The sequence below is a fragment of the Tachysurus vachellii genome, chromosome 4 (assembly GCF_030014155.1).
Source record: "Tachysurus vachellii isolate PV-2020 chromosome 4, HZAU_Pvac_v1, whole genome shotgun sequence".
NCBI lineage: Eukaryota > Metazoa > Chordata > Actinopteri > Siluriformes > Bagridae > Tachysurus > Tachysurus vachellii.
The window spans coordinates 3,579,595-3,592,408 of NC_083463.1; the positions used below are offsets into that span (position 1 = coordinate 3,579,595).

General features: G+C 42.9%; 10 non-coding genes across 10 annotated transcripts; all 10 read right to left on the reverse strand.

Moving 5' to 3' along the window:
- Positions 1–431: 431 nt before the first annotated feature.
- Positions 432–513, reverse strand: trnal-aag (transfer RNA leucine (anticodon AAG)). The gene has a single exon. It is a non-coding gene; the product is annotated as a tRNA-Leu (tRNA).
- Positions 514–619: 106 nt separating this feature from the next.
- On the reverse strand, positions 620–701 carry trnas-gcu (transfer RNA serine (anticodon GCU)). Its single transcript has one exon. It is a non-coding gene; the product is annotated as a tRNA-Ser (tRNA).
- A 328-nt stretch (positions 702–1,029) lies between these two features.
- Positions 1,030–1,102, reverse strand: trnaf-gaa (transfer RNA phenylalanine (anticodon GAA)). The gene has a single exon. It is a non-coding gene; the product is annotated as a tRNA-Phe (tRNA).
- A 1,837-nt stretch (positions 1,103–2,939) lies between these two features.
- On the reverse strand, positions 2,940–3,021 carry trnal-aag (transfer RNA leucine (anticodon AAG)). The gene has a single exon. It is a non-coding gene; the product is annotated as a tRNA-Leu (tRNA).
- Positions 3,022–3,127: 106 nt separating this feature from the next.
- On the reverse strand, positions 3,128–3,209 carry trnas-gcu (transfer RNA serine (anticodon GCU)). Its single transcript has one exon. It is a non-coding gene; the product is annotated as a tRNA-Ser (tRNA).
- A 327-nt stretch (positions 3,210–3,536) lies between these two features.
- trnaf-gaa (transfer RNA phenylalanine (anticodon GAA)) lies at positions 3,537–3,609 on the reverse strand. The gene has a single exon. It is a non-coding gene; the product is annotated as a tRNA-Phe (tRNA).
- A 1,837-nt stretch (positions 3,610–5,446) lies between these two features.
- Positions 5,447–5,528, reverse strand: trnal-aag (transfer RNA leucine (anticodon AAG)). The gene has a single exon. It is a non-coding gene; the product is annotated as a tRNA-Leu (tRNA).
- A 106-nt stretch (positions 5,529–5,634) lies between these two features.
- Positions 5,635–5,716, reverse strand: trnas-gcu (transfer RNA serine (anticodon GCU)). Its single transcript has one exon. It is a non-coding gene; the product is annotated as a tRNA-Ser (tRNA).
- Positions 5,717–6,043: 327 nt separating this feature from the next.
- Positions 6,044–6,116, reverse strand: trnaf-gaa (transfer RNA phenylalanine (anticodon GAA)). Its single transcript has one exon. It is a non-coding gene; the product is annotated as a tRNA-Phe (tRNA).
- A 1,837-nt stretch (positions 6,117–7,953) lies between these two features.
- trnal-aag (transfer RNA leucine (anticodon AAG)) lies at positions 7,954–8,035 on the reverse strand. Its single transcript has one exon. It is a non-coding gene; the product is annotated as a tRNA-Leu (tRNA).
- Positions 8,036–12,814: the final 4,779 nt, after the last annotated feature.

The window sequence follows — 12,814 nt, forward strand, 5'->3', positions numbered from 1 at the left end:
GTTTTTCCCCGGTCGGAACTGTTAGGTCTTGCCGTTCGGAATTGTTAGGACTTGTTAGGACCTAGGTTAGGAATTGTTTGAAATCTCGGCCACCTCGTCGTGCAGAAAATACACCCAAAGCACGCTAAGAAAATCATGGGTTTTTTTTAAATGTAGCTCTGCGGCATACTTACTTTACCAAATGGGCTTTAGAAAGGCCTTGTTCAGAACACCAAGATCCAAAGCCACAGTGCATTGCAAAGTTCATTGGTGCTCCATAGCCTTATGTTGGCGGAGCTCATGTGAACTAACAAGCATCTGTGTCCAACCAGCAGGGAAATACTGCCTAACGTTGTGAAAGCTGCAGACCCAGGGCTAGCTTATCACACCCCACTCTAGCACGGAATGAGGGAACAGGTAGGAAGCTTAATCGGTGCCTTGAAAAGGTTTGCTGGCAGCGGTGGGATTTGAACCCACGCCCCCGAAGAGACTGGAGCCTTAATCCAGCGCCTTAGACCGCTCGGCCACGCTACCTGCACCCCAACCCACGGCTAGATATTCACACCGCATTCTAGCACGGACCAAGCGGAACGCATAAGGCCTGCAACAAATGATGGTGTTGAGGTAAAGAGGAGGTCAGCGACGAGGATGGGATTCGAACCCACGCGTGCAGAGCACAATGGATTAGCAGTCCATCGCCTTAACCTCTCGGCCACCTCGTCGTGCCGAAAACAGACGCTAAGAAAATCATGTTTTTTTTTTTTTTTTAAAACGTAGCTCTGCAAGCTTACTTACTTTATCAAATGGGCTTAAGAAGTGGGTCTTGTTCAGAACACCAAGATCCAAAGCCACTGCAAAGTTCACTGGTGCTTCATAACAAGCATCTGCGTCCAACCAGCAGGGAAATATGGCCTAACTTAGCGGAAGCTGCAGACCCAGGGCTAGCTTATCACACCCGACTCTAGCACGGATGGAGTGAAAGCGTGTGAATTTCTTGGGGTCCGGTAACACTCATCCCGAAGGCATGGCAGGACGGCTAAAGGAACCAATTGCCGAAACCCGGGATCGAACCAGGGACCTTTAGATCTTCAGTCTAACGCTCTCCCAACTGAGCTATTTCGGCATGCGGGCGTAAGCGTGTGAGTTTCTTCGGGTCCGGTAACTCTTTTTCCCAAGATTCATACGTCCAAGGCATGGCTGCCACAACCTTTGTAAAGCCTTTGTCTTGCCAAGACCCCACAATGCATTGCAAAGTTCATTGGTGCTCCATAGCCTTATGTTGCGAAAGCTGCAGACCCAGGGCTAGCTTATCACACCCCACTCTAGCATGGATTGAGGGAAGAGGTAAAAAGCTTAATCAGTGCCTTGAGACGTTTTGCTGGGAGTGTGCGGGCCTGGAGCTGTTGGCTGGGGACCTGGCACAATGATGAAGAACCCTGAGACTAAGGTGCTAGCACTGATGGGTGATGACCTGGCAGAGAGGATGTATAACTCAGCGACTGTGATGTTGGAGCTGATGGGCGATGACCAGGTGGAGCAAATGACCATCCCTCAGATGACGGTGCTGGTGCTGATGGGTGTTGACCCTGCTGATTTGAATATCCAGGCCAGTTAAACTACACAGGATCATGCTTGACAGCAGGCCGGAAAGAAGTTTCACATGCCACACGAGTCAGGCTGGTGCCAGGTGAAGCTACATCTGCATGTGATACCACAGTCTCAGTTCTAGCATGTTTGCGGTGGCGAATTACTGCCTCATCCTCAACATTTTCAGGCACCTGGAACTCAATGACAGCATGTCCATGTTCCACATGTGCTGTTGGGAACCCTCTAGGGTTTGGCAGTGAAGGCTTTGCCACACTGATCTGCTGGGGAAGCTCCACTCCTTGCAGCAAAGTGTCCCGGTCAGTTCTCTTTTGCCGGTCAAGCAGCCTGACAAAACAAATCCATTTTAGAATAAAACAATTGCACACAATTTATTTAATTACATTTTTTTTTAAAGTAAATAAATAGATGATTTTCTCAGTACAATAAACTTGTAGTTCAGTACATATATATGTATATAAATATAGATATATATTCTGAATAATTATTCTAAATATTAATGCAGAAAATGACAATCACATACTAAGTTTTTTATTTTTGTTTTCACAAACATACAACGTTTGCCAATTTTCAAATAAAAATTCAGTTATAATAAAATAATATAAAGGTGCAATTGCAGTTACATCCTGTCATATTGATATACTTACACTTATACAACGTCTCGTACAGAGCCTCCTGAAATTTAAATGAAATCTCAAATCCCTCTGCATTAGCATTTTTGTACAGCCACGAACCTTTGTCCCATAAACAATCGTACTCAGTAGGACATGTAGTGAAATGTTGTTGTTGTTTTTTTTTCAATTACAACCGATTGTAGTGACTAAGACTACGTTTCGGCCAATGGCTGTTTTGTCCCGCCCCAATCCCCTGCTTCGGCCAATGACTGTTTTGTCCCGCCCCAACCCCCTGCTTCGGCCAGTGACTGTTTTTCCCCGGTCGGAACTGTTAGGTCTTGCCGTTCGGAATTGTTAGGACTTGTTAGGACCTAGGTTAGGAATTGTTTGAAATCTCGGCCACCTCGTCGTGCAGAAAATACACCCAAAGCACGCTAAGAAAATCATGGGTTTTTTTTAAATGTAGCTCTGCGGCATACTTACTTTACCAAATGGGCTTTAGAAAGGCCTTGTTCAGAACACCAAGATCCAAAGCCACAGTGCATTGCAAAGTTCATTGGTGCTCCATAGCCTTATGTTGGCGGAGCTCATGTGAACTAACAAGCATCTGTGTCCAACCAGCAGGGAAATACTGCCTAACGTTGTGAAAGCTGCAGACCCAGGGCTAGCTTATCACACCCCACTCTAGCACGGAATGAGGGAACAGGTAGGAAGCTTAATCGGTGCCTTGAAAAGGTTTGCTGGCAGCGGTGGGATTTGAACCCACGCCCCCGAAGAGACTGGAGCCTTAATCCAGCGCCTTAGACCGCTCGGCCACGCTACCTGCACCCCAACCCACGGCTAGATATTCACACCGCATTCTAGCACGGACCAAGCGGAACGCATAAGGCCTGCAACAAATGATGGTGTTGAGGTAAAGAGGAGGTCAGCGACGAGGATGGGATTCGAACCCACGCGTGCAGAGCACAATGGATTAGCAGTCCATCGCCTTAACCTCTCGGCCACCTCGTCGTGCCGAAAACAGACGCTAAGAAAATCATGTTTTTTTTTTTTTTTAAAACGTAGCTCTGCAAGCTTACTTACTTTATCAAATGGGCTTAAGAAGTGGGTCTTGTTCAGAACACCAAGATCCAAAGCCACTGCAAAGTTCACTGGTGCTTCATAACAAGCATCTGCGTCCAACCAGCAGGGAAATATGGCCTAACTTAGCGGAAGCTGCAGACCCAGGGCTAGCTTATCACACCCGACTCTAGCACGGATGGAGTGAAAGCGTGTGAATTTCTTGGGGTCCGGTAACACTCATCCCGAAGGCATGGCAGGACGGCTAAAGGAACCAATTGCCGAAACCCGGGATCGAACCAGGGACCTTTAGATCTTCAGTCTAACGCTCTCCCAACTGAGCTATTTCGGCATGCGGGCGTAAGCGTGTGAGTTTCTTGGGGTCCGGTAACTCTTTTTCCCAAGATTCATACGTCCAAGGCATGGCTGCCACAACCTTTGTAAAGCCTTTGTCTTGCCAAGACCCCACAATGCATTGCAAAGTTCATTGGTGCTCCATAGCCTTATGTTGCGAAAGCTGCAGACCCAGGGCTAGCTTATCACACCCCACTCTAGCATGGATTGAGGGAAGAGGTAAAAAGCTTAATCAGTGCCTTGAGACGTTTTGCTGGGAGTGTGCGGGCCTGGAGCTGTTGGCTGGGGACCTGGCACAATGATGAAGAACCCTGAGACTAAGGTGCTAGCACTGATGGGTGATGACCTGGCAGAGAGGATGTATAACTCAGCGACTGTGATGTTGGAGCTGATGGGCGATGACCAGGTGGAGCAAATGACCATCCCTCAGATGACGGTGCTGGTGCTGATGGGTGTTGACCCTGCTGATTTGAATATCCAGGCCAGTTAAACTACACAGGATCATGCTTGACAGCAGGCCGGAAAGAAGTTTCACATGCCACACGAGTCAGGCTGGTGCCAGGTGAAGCTACATCTGCATGTGATACCACAGTCTCAGTTCTAGCATGTTTGCGTTGGCGAATTACTGCCTCATCCTCAACATTTTCAGGCACCTGGAACTCAATGACAGCATGTCCATGTTCCACATGTGCTGTTGGGAACCCTCTAGGGTTTGGCAGTGAAGGCTTTGCCACACTGATCTGCTGGGGAAGCTCCACTCCTTGCAGCAAAGTGTCCCGGTCAGTTCTCTTTTGCCGGTCAAGCAGCCTGACAAAACAAATCCATTTTAGAATAAAACAATTGCACACAATTTATTTAATTACATTTTTTTTTAAAGTAAATAAATAGATGATTTTCTCAGTACAATAAACTTGTAGTTCAGTACATATATATGTATATAAATATAGATATATATTCTGAATAATTATTCTAAATATTAATGCAGAAAATGACAATCACATACTAAGTTTTTTATTTTTGTTTTCACAAACATACAACGTTTGCCAATTTTCAAATAAAAATTCAGTTATAATAAAATAATATAAAGGTGCAATTGCAGTTACATCCTGTCATATTGATATACTTACACTTATACAACGTCTCGTACAGAGCCTCCTGAAATTTAAATGAAATCTCAAATCCCTCTGCATTAGCATTTTTGTACAGCCACGAACCTTTGTCCCATAAACAATCGTACTCAGTAGGACATGTAGTGAAATGTTGTTGTTGTTTTTTTTTCAATTACAACCGATTGTAGTGACTAAGACTACGTTTCGGCCAATGGCTGTTTTGTCCCGCCCCAATCCCCTGCTTCGGCCAATGACTGTTTTGTCCCGCCCCAACCCCCTGCTTCGGCCAGTGACTGTTTTTCCCCGGTCGGAACTGTTAGGTCTTGCCGTTCGGAATTGTTAGGACTTGTTAGGACCTAGGTTAGGAATTGTTTGAAATCTCGGCCACCTCGTCGTGCAGAAAATACACCCAAAGCACGCTAAGAAAATCATGGGTTTTTTTTAAATGTAGCTCTGCGGCATACTTACTTTACCAAATGGGCTTTAGAAAGGCCTTGTTCAGAACACCAAGATCCAAAGCCACAGTGCATTGCAAAGTTCATTGGTGCTCCATAGCCTTATGTTGGCGGAGCTCATGTGAACTAACAAGCATCTGTGTCCAACCAGCAGGGAAATACTGCCTAACGTTGTGAAAGCTGCAGACCCAGGGCTAGCTTATCACACCCCACTCTAGCACGGAATGAGGGAACAGGAAGGAAGCTTAATCGGTGCCTTGAAAAGGTTTACTGGCAGCGGTGGGATTTGAACCCACGCCCCCGAAGAGACTGGAGCCTTAATCCAGCGCCTTAGACCGCTCGGCCACGCTACCTGCACCCCAACCCACGGCTAGATATTCACACCGCATTCTAGCACGGACCAAGCGGAACGCATAAGGCCTGCAACAAATGATGGTGTTGAGGTAAAGAGGAGGTCAGCGACGAGGATGGGATTCGAACCCACGCGTGCAGAGCACAATGGATTAGCAGTCCATCGCCTTAACCTCTCGGCCACCTCGTCGTGCCGAAAACAGACGCTAAGAAAATCATGTTTTTTTTTTTTTTTAAAACGTAGCTCTGCAAGCTTACTTACTTTATCAAATGGGCTTAAGAAGTGGGTCTTGTTCAGAACACCAAGATCCAAAGCCACTGCAAAGTTCACTGGTGCTTCATAACAAGCATCTGCGTCCAACCAGCAGGGAAATATGGCCTAACTTAGCGGAAGCTGCAGACCCAGGGCTAGCTTATCACACCCGACTCTAGCACGGATGGAGTGAAAGCGTGTGAATTTCTTGGGGTCCGGTAACACTCATCCCGAAGGCATGGCAGGACGGCTAAAGGAACCAATTGCCGAAACCCGGGATCGAACCAGGGACCTTTAGATCTTCAGTCTAACGCTCTCCCAACTGAGCTATTTCGGCATGCGGGCGTAAGCGTGTGAGTTTCTTGGGGTCCGGTAACTCTTTTTCCCAAGATTCATACGTCCAAGGCATGGCTGCCACAACCTTTGTAAAGCCTTTGTCTTGCCAAGACCCCACAATGCATTGCAAAGTTCATTGGTGCTCCATAGCCTTATGTTGCGAAAGCTGCAGACCCAGGGCTAGCTTATCACACCCCACTCTAGCATGGATTGAGGGAAGAGGTAAAAAGCTTAATCAGTGCCTTGAGACGTTTTGCTGGGAGTGTGCGGGCCTGGAGCTGTTGGCTGGGGACCTGGCACAATGATGAAGAACCCTGAGACTAAGGTGCTAGCACTGATGGGTGATGACCTGGCAGAGAGGATGTATAACTCAGCGACTGTGATGTTGGAGCTGATGGGCGATGACCAGGTGGAGCAAATGACCATCCCTCAGATGACGGTGCTGGTGCTGATGGGTGTTGACCCTGCTGATTTGAATATCCAGGCCAGTTAAACTACACAGGATCATGCTTGACAGCAGGCCGGAAAGAAGTTTCACATGCCACACGAGTCAGGCTGGTGCCAGGTGAAGCTACATCTGCATGTGATACCACAGTCTCAGTTCTAGCATGTTTGCGTTGGCGAATTACTGCCTCATCCTCAACATTTTCAGGCACCTGGAACTCAATGACAGCATGTCCATGTTCCACATGTGCTGTTGGGAACCCTCTAGGGTTTGGCAGTGAAGGCTTTGCCACACTGATCTGCTGGGGAAGCTCCACTCCTTGCAGCAAAGTGTCCCGGTCAGTTCTCTTTTGCCGGTCAAGCAGCCTGACAAAACAAATCCATTTTAGAATAAAACAATTGCACACAATTTATTTAATTACATTTTTTTTTAAAGTAAATAAATAGATGATTTTCTCAGTACAATAAACTTGTAGTTCAGTACATATATATGTATATAAATATAGATATATATTCTGAATAATTATTCTAAATATTAATGCAGAAAATGACAATCACATACTAAGTTTTTTATTTTTGTTTTCACAAACATACAACGTTTGCCAATTTTCAAATAAAAATTCAGTTATAATAAAATAATATAAAGGTGCAATTGCAGTTACATCCTGTCATATTGATATACTTACACTTATACAACGTCTCGTACAGAGCCTCCTGAAATTTAAATGAAATCTCAAATCCCTCTGCATTAGCATTTTTGTACAGCCACGAACCTTTGTCCCATAAACAATCGTACTCAGTAGGACATGTAGTGAAATGTTGTTGTTGTTTTTTTTTCAATTACAACCGATTGTAGTGACTAAGACTACGTTTCGGCCAATGGCTGTTTTGTCCCGCCCCAATCCCCTGCTTCGGCCAATGACTGTTTTGTCCCGCCCCAACCCCCTGCTTCGGCCAGTGACTGTTTTTCCCCGGTCGGAACTGTTAGGTCTTGCCGTTCGGAATTGTTAGGACTTGTTAGGACCTAGGTTAGGAATTGTTTGAAATCTCGGCCACCTCGTCGTGCAGAAAATACACCCAAAGCACGCTAAGAAAATCATGGGTTTTTTTTAAATGTAGCTCTGCGGCATACTTACTTTACCAAATGGGCTTTAGAAAGGCCTTGTTCAGAACACCAAGATCCAAAGCCACAGTGCATTGCAAAGTTCATTGGTGCTCCATAGCCTTATGTTGGCGGAGCTCATGTGAACTAACAAGCATCTGTGTCCAACCAGCAGGGAAATACTGCCTAACGTTGTGAAAGCTGCAGACCCAGGGCTAGCTTATCACACCCCACTCTAGCACGGAATGAGGGAACAGGAAGGAAGCTTAATCGGTGCCTTGAAAAGGTTTACTGGCAGCGGTGGGATTTGAACCCACGCCCCCGAAGAGACTGGAGCCTTAATCCAGCGCCTTAGACCGCTCGGCCACGCTACCTGCACCCCAACCCACGGCTAGATATTCACACCGCATTCTAGCACGGACCAAGCGGAACGCATAAGGCCTGCAACAAATGATGGTGTTGAGGTAAAGAGGAGGTCAGCGACGAGGATGGGATTCGAACCCACGCGTGCAGAGCACAATGGATTAGCAGTCCATCGCCTTAACCTCTCGGCCAGGGCCGGGGCGAAAGGGACTGCCTGGAGGGGGGAAAAAAAAGAAGGAAAAAGGGGGAAAAAGGGGGAAAAGAGGGAAAAAAGGAGGGTTTTTTACAGTGCAGGACAAGAAAAAAAACGTAAAAATAAAAAAAAAATAAAATAAAAAAAAACCGTCACGAACAGGATTCGAACCTGTGCGGTGAAACCCCATTGGATTGTGTTTTCTGCAATACTCACTCTTTCACTTTATTTTTCCAAAAGCAAGATAATATTCCAATACTCACTCTATTTCACTTTATTTTTCCAAAAGCAAGATAATATTGTTTTTTTTTACATAAATATTACATTTATTAATATTAAAGTCTTTGTAGACTTCCATAAAAGTGAAAGATCTGAATCAGAATCAGATTTATTGGCCAAGTGTGTTGACACGCACGAGGAATTTGGTTCCAGCAGTCTGTGACTCTCAAAGGTACAGACATAAATAACACTATACTATAAAAGAAAACAATGAAGACGAAGAGATACAATATAGACAGAATGAGTATAAATGTAATGAGTGTGTCTGTGTTTTGCCCTGTTTCTGTCTGCCTTGCTGTTAATTGTTTGCTCCGCCCACTCATTTGTTACCATGGACACTAATTGCACTCCATCTCTCCCTCAGGTGTGTTGTCTTAGTCACTGATTGTCTCTGCTTGGTGATTGGTTCCTGTTTGTTATATCTGTTCACTTCCCTGGTGTTGGTCATTGTTGGATGTTTGTGTCTATGTTCCCGCTTCCTGTTTGCTCAGTGTTTTGCCTGCCCGTCTGTTTGCCTATTTCTTGTTTTGGCTTAATAAAAGATTGAACTGCATTTGGATCCTCACTCGCCTTTGTCTCAATAATTATTGTAGTTATAATATAATTGTGATTAAATTAAAAAGTAATAATTGTTATTATTAATATATATTTTTTATTCAACTATTATTACTTTATTATTTATATTATAACTACAATAATTATATACTATCACAATGAATATAAAATGAATAAAATATTTAAATATGGATATGATAAGAATATCCCTTCCCGGTTTCGGGTTCTTGTGTCGTACAAGAGTAACAAAAAAGATTAACACATAATGCTTATTTCTCCAAACACACTTTATTCACTAATATACAAGCATGAATTTTAAACAATTTAGGTTTTAACTAATTAACAAAAGTTCTAATTAAAAATGTTCTATAGTGATAGTATATAATAATTATTGTAGTTATAATATAAATAAAGTAATAATAGTTGAATAAAAAAAATATAATAATTATTACTTTTTAATGTAATCACAATTATTATATTATAACTACAATAATTATTATATAAATACTATCACTATAGACCATTTAACTTATTACAAAGGTTATAACATAAAAATGTTAAAATAAATTGCTAGAAAAAAATAGACAATAAATAATAATAATAAAATAAATGTTCTTTGATTGAATTTACAAAGAGTCTTTCCACTGTTCAATGGTTTTCCCAGATGCTGGACAGTACCATTTACCCTTAGACTGAGTATGGCCAGTAAGTTTGGTCTTTGACTGACCACACAATTTACATTGATAGTGGTAGCCTTCTTTACACAGACGCTTTTTTGGTGGCTGCCCTCTTGCCACAAGCTCTTGGTCTTCAAGCTCTGCCTTTCGCAGTCTCCACGCGCATTGCTGGTTCTGGGACTGTGGGACTGGAGTTGATGGCTGAGGACTTGGCAAAAATGATGTGTAACCCAGAGACTGTGCTGTTGGGGCTGAGGTGGAGCAGATGACCATCCTTGAGATGAAGGACCTAGCGATGATGGGTGTTGACTCTGCTGATTTAAAAATCCATGCCAGTTAATCCACATAGGATTTACACCAGGCCACAATTCACGTGCCACATGAGCTAGGCTGGTGCCAGGTGCAGCTACATCCGTATGTGATACCTCAGTCCTTGCATGTTTGCGGTGACGAATTACTGCCTCACCCTCAAAATTTGCAGGCTCCTGGAACTCAATTACAGTATGTCCATGTTCCATGGGTGCAGTTGGGAGCCCTCTAGGGTTTGGCAGTGAAATCTTTGCCACACTTATCTGCTTGGGAAGCTCCACTCCTTGTAGCAAAGTGTCCCGGTCAGTTCTTTTTTGCCGGTCAAGCAGCCTGACAAAACAAATCCATTATAGAATAAAACAATTGCACGCAATTTTTTTTAATTCCAATATATGATAAACATATCTTTTAAATATATATGATTTCTCAGTACAATAAACTTATAGTTCAGTACACACACACACACATATAAATATCCTATCTGTATAATCCTATCTGTATAATACACATATATTTACAATAAAGTGCTTAAGATGCTACGGATTCGCCAGGCTCCACACTCACTCTCCCGCAACGCTCCGCCTGAATACTAATCACCGTCACCTGTTCACAATCACCTGCTCACAGTATATAAGGACTGACACATTCATTCCTTCCCCGTCCGGTCTCGTTAATACATGCATCTCTTATGAGTGTATTGTTACTACCTGCCTGACTCTACTAACCCTTTGTGCATTTATTCGTCAACATCGTCTTCTGTCATCTGTCAAGTTAAGGATTGTCTCGTCTGTATTCTGTGACTGTCAGTCATGTCTGTGTTTGGAGTTACGTTTCTCATCATCATCCTCTTTATCCCTGCTATTGTTCATACTATCTACCTGGTATCACAGTTACGCGTTATAATAAACACATCTGATTGTTACTCCGTTGTCCTCTCCATCTGTCTCCCATAACACAATAAAGTATATATTACATATTTATTTATTTTTATTATTGAAGTGAATATAGAAAAGAGAAATCCAACTCACCAAGAAGAAACTGTTGTGTTGTTTATTGTTACTAACACCAAGTTGGTCTGGGCCAGCAGTTCCCTGCAGTCTTCAAGGAGCTGCTTGATGTGACTGTATGTCTTTACAATTGCCTGGGGAATGGGAAAGGTTTTTCCTTTGCTGTCTTTTGGCCTATTTCTGGGTTCCCTGTATTCCTTCAAAAGCTTGAGGGCAACACATTCAGAAATCCTATTTTTATCAGGTCTCTGAGCAGCTTGGCCATGAGTCATAAACAGTCTATGGACAAACAGTATAATGTATAATCAGTAGTTTATCACTACAATCATTTCAATAACAGCATCACCTTAATATACTTACAATTACTTCAGAAAATATGATTCAAATAATACCATTTTCATTAACAAATGTACAATGTTATATTGAAATATTTACACTTATACATTGTCTTGTATGGAGCCTGGCAAATTTTAAAAGGAACCGCAAATCCCTCACCATTTTGATTCCTTGCATACAAACTAATTAATGTCTGTTGGGGTGGAAGTATGCTATGAGGAGTGGTAACTCAGTGGTTAAGAACTTGGAGGGTTTTCAATTCAAACCCCAGGAACAACAAGCTACCACTGCAGGTAACATAGAGAAAGTAAACTAACAAACAAGATAATTGCAATTGCTATTTCGACATGACATTTTACAATTCCAAACAGATTTTAAAAACTGTTGGAAAAATACTCTACAGCTTGTATGTAAATGACAAAATGTGTTACTAAAAGTCAACTCACCTCTCAGCTGCTTGCTGACCAGGGGCCGAGCCACTACGCTTTCGTGAAGCTCTCCATGGACCTGGCAAGGTCTTTTTTTTGCATTTAAGTGAATACCTGCAGGGGGTTTGGTCAATGTCATGCAGGCAGTTATACAACCTCAGGATCTCTGCTGTTTCCTTTGTAGATAAAGCAGTGATGGTGCGGTTGAGGCTGACAAGGTACCCTGCCAAGTTATCCACTGCGTCCCATCCAGGAACACCCCTTGAATCACAACAACTATCCTGAAAATTAGAAACAAAAAAACACAAAAAAATTCTAAATAATAAAAGTAATTTCGGTTAATGGTCTGTGATAAATTATTGTTCACATTTCACAATTTACAGATGATCAATCTTTGGTAATTTTACCGGAGCTGATGCATCGGGCACACCAGAGTAAATATCCTCACTGTCACTGTCAGTAAGTTGAGGGCCACTGCTTCCAAGACTGGTTTCCTAAATTATTCATTTGAACATTGGAGACAGGAATAAACTTACAAGCCATGATGAACAAAATATTACCTGTTGATTCATTATGCAACAACTTATTCAGAGGAATTGTGAATTAACTTTTCTTTGATAAATTTACAACAGATGATCAAAAATTGTCAATTACCTGGAATGAGGAGTCAGTCATGTTAGGGCTACAGGCAGTGTGCGAAGAGTCCATGCTGATGTCAGTTACATCACAGACTGTGACATCCAAACACTCATCCTCCTGAACTTCAGCTTGCACCTCTGGCAGAGTTATACCTATTTCAGCATGCTGTAGTGGAGCCAGCAGATCCCCTCTGTCTGACTGTGCCAGCAAGTACTCCACAGCAATACGCTCTCCTGCCGTAAAAAAATCATAAATCGTTTAGAACATAGAGACATAGATAAAGATGACATAACTAACCTAGCGCATTTGTTTAAATGTGTTGTTAATTATTATTTAAATGTGTTGTAAATCTATTGTTAATTATTTG